General features: G+C 31.6%; 1 long non-coding RNA gene across 1 annotated transcript; it reads right to left on the reverse strand.

The window, feature by feature from the left end:
• Positions 1 to 1,546: 1,546 nt before the first annotated feature.
• Positions 1,547 to 3,470, reverse strand: LOC134696345 (uncharacterized). The gene is made up of 2 exons (XR_010102934.1): positions 3,424 to 3,470; positions 1,547 to 2,693 (listed from the first exon to the last, which is right to left on the reverse strand). It is a non-coding gene; the product is annotated as an uncharacterized LOC134696345 (long non-coding RNA).
• Between the last annotated feature and the right edge of the window lie 215 nt (positions 3,471 to 3,685).

The following is a 3,685-nucleotide window of genomic DNA, read 5'->3' on the forward strand; positions in this document are numbered from 1 at the left end:
GCTTAACGATGTACAAAAAAATGCAGTCATTTTTTTTTGGAGAAGCCAAACGGTGAACTGTTTCAGTTTTTGCTACAAAATATTGGATGAAAAATATGTACGAACATAATCAACACTATGCTTGCCACATGTGGAGCAGGATAATTTTTACCCTTTCAGAGCACCTGAGATAGCCCCCTGTTTTTAATGGAGTTAATGGTGCTCATTTGTTAGTCTTCTATGTTGTGTCATGTGTACTATGGTTTGTCTGTTGGTCGTTTCCTTTGAAGCTATTGCGTTGTCAGTTAATTTCGACTTAAGAGTTTAAATGTGCCACTGGTAACTTTTGCATCGTTTTACATCAAAAGAAGTGAAATAATTTACTTATAAAAAATAAATGCGTTTTCCATGCAGTCACTGAACCATGTATATTGGCATATGACAGGTGGAAAACTTGTATAACATTGTATAACATTATACAAAGTATTAAGTAGAAAGGTCTTTCGTAACATTAAAAACTATTTACCTGTAGTACGAAATTGACGACTGCATTTTATATGTTGTTGTTGGCCATTTTTTTACTTTTAAATTCCAATGTTGAGACTGTTTTGGTTCACTATTTTATATCGAAGTATGGTCGGAAAATATGTAATAAATAATGTGGAATTTCAAATACTAATTGATCGAGTTTATTTGACACAACCTTATTCAACTTTTGATCTTCAGTGCTGTACAACTTTGTACTTTTTTTCACTTTCGATATTTTATATCTGGGCGTCACTGGTGAGTTTTGTGTGGACAAGGCGCGTTTTTGGCGTATTAAATTTTTAAACCTGATGCTTTTTGTTATCTTTTAATAATGTTTTTTTGTTTACTACGTTCTCCTATTTATTTGTATTGCAGTCCTGTAATATTATCTTGTCATTTAAATGTTACGTTCTCCTATTTATTTTTATTGTAGTCCTGTAATATTATATTGTCATTTCCATGTTTTATTTAACATTGCCATTAAAGTGCGAGGTTTGGCATGCCACAAAACCAGGTTCAACCCACCATTTTTATCCTTTTGAAAATGTCCTGTACCAAGTAAGGCATATGGCCATTGTTAAATTATTATTAGTTTCTGTGTGTGTTATATTTTAACGTTGCGTCGTTTTTATTTTCTCTTATTTTTGAGTGTAAATTCACATTGCAATAAGACATGTCACGGTACTTGTCTATCCCAAATTCATGTATTTGGTTTTGATGTTATATTTGATATTCTTGTGGGATTTTGTCTGATGTTGGTCCGTTTCTGTGTATGTTACATTTTAGTTTTGTGTCGTTGTTCTCCTCTTATATTTAATGCGTTTTCCTCGGTTTTAGTTTGTTACCCCGATTTTGATTTTTGTCCATGGATTTATGAGTTTGAACAGCGGTATACTACTTTTGCCTTTATTTATCACCTTTGAACTGTCTTTGACCTTTTTAACCTGTTTTGATACGAGCGTCACTGGTAGATGAAAAAATGAAATACTTGTATCTATGATAAGCTTATTTACACATGCACATATGAACGGCAATAAAATAATTTATTCTTACACATTTTATTTAACAGTATTGATATAGTTGACAATTTTTAGACATACTGCATAGAGTTTTTTTGCAGTATTACTAAACATAAAATTAGGATTACATGAAATTTGTAAATACATACCTAAAGCTATACATAAAATATCAAAAGCTGTTAGACTAGTACGAGAATTTTAAAGTAGAAGACACATCAATGAAAAATGGGGTGTAGGTTTTGTCTGTCATTTACAACTGTTCTGGATATCGAAAGCAATTCTGCACAACATTGTCTTATTTAATGTGAACGGTAACACATCTTATAGCGTAATTTTGATTTGATTTCATTTTCCTACGTCTAAAAATACACATTAAATTGGAGAAGCCATAAGTTATCAAAATTGAATTGTAAACTATTAATTCTTATAAAGAAATAACTGGCATTCAATTAATCACCATACCTCCAGTTTACAAAATTCTTGTCTACAATTATTCATCTAAGTTGTATGAAATTCTCAGGAAAAAATTAAATCAACTATTAATATCGTGATATCAAACAGATTAACAAAACGACAATACAAAAAAAAACCTCATTCTTGAAAAATGTTATGATTATGGTTTTATTAGGAATGTAGTGGCAGGTCATGACAAAACAAATCGCTTTAAAGCAGGAAATTATCAAAGGAATATTTTCACTTAACGAAACAAAATTTGTTTCAATGCAAAATTTAAAATATAATCCGTCGACAAACTTTACATCAAATAAACTTTTATACAGATCCCTGTTTCGCATTCAGGCATGCGCACAACAATTGCCTATTTTTTAACACCAAAAGGTCCACTTCGGCTATTGACAGAAACGAGTCCAAAACTTGGTCTCATCCTAGACATTCCGTATAAACGACTTCCCCAGAGACGGGTTGAGGCTGGACCCGGGCGACCACCATAATTAATACCGTCTCTATGCAAGTAGTATGGAATTACACCTTTATGCTTGGACAAATATCTGTTGAATCCTCTTCGATCGACAATAATCTGGTCTTCTTCTGGATTTATCAAATTACCGTTAACTTCTTCGGGTTCGGATTTTTCCAACCAGCTTGGATTATCAGCCAAACCAAAGCTTTCGTCGTCTAGATAATCTGCCATTACTGATATAACCAGAACTGAAAGACGAAATAAAAGTCTAAAGACAAACACGACTGTCCGAATTGCATGAACTCAAAAATGCTCCTTATCAGCGCATTGTCTTGTAACAATATTTTACTGATATGAAACAGATTTCAAATTGCACCGAATAATCAACGCATTTCAAAATTTGTAGATTTTGTCTTGCTTAGTAGCATATAATTGCATGTTTGTTATTTAAAGTATCTTATATTTTTTCATAGTTTCCAAGATAATATCTACCTTAATTAACAAAGGACTACTAGCAGTTATTCACATGCTAGCTCCAGACCTCGAGCTCGGCATATTATCTCTGCATGAGATGAAAATCAGCCACAATACCTCTCTATATGGAATTAGTATGTTGCATATGATTATTCAAATATCGCTTTATTGAAGCATGCTTTTAGAAGTCGAAATTTTCTTCATTATATTTATGACTTTTAAAGTTTCTCGTGTCTCTTAAAGGCATGATCCTGGCCTTTTTTTGTTTAAAATCATTGCTGAAAATGATTACATAATTAACGAAATCAGTAGCATTATTCAAGACATTTAGTAACTGATCAAACTGGTACATCGGTACACCAAATTGTACATTATATAGATAATAAGAAGCAATGAAATCAAAGCTTAAGACCCTTTACATTAATCATACATTTGTTTTTCATTGGATAAGGCAATTGTATGTTTGACTGTCTTTGCCTATTTTGTAATATTTTATATACTTACTGGAAAAAATAATAGTCCATATAATACTGCAGTAACAAATATTCACCATTTTACTCTGAAGATTCTACAAAATACAAAGTACAAAATAACTTTTAAAACCATCATATTTCTTTTTTTTTTTTGGACTAAAACCAGGAACTATTCACTTCATAATTCTTTGTCTTCTCGTCATATGGCTATTGTTAAAAAAGATCTAAACAAGAAAACATAATTGTTTAGTAATCAGTTGTCCCGCTTTGTACACTGGAGTTTTTTTTAAAAC

The sequence above is a fragment of the Mytilus trossulus genome, chromosome 14 (assembly GCF_036588685.1).
Source record: "Mytilus trossulus isolate FHL-02 chromosome 14, PNRI_Mtr1.1.1.hap1, whole genome shotgun sequence".
Taxonomy (NCBI): Eukaryota; Metazoa; Mollusca; class Bivalvia; order Mytilida; family Mytilidae; genus Mytilus; species Mytilus trossulus.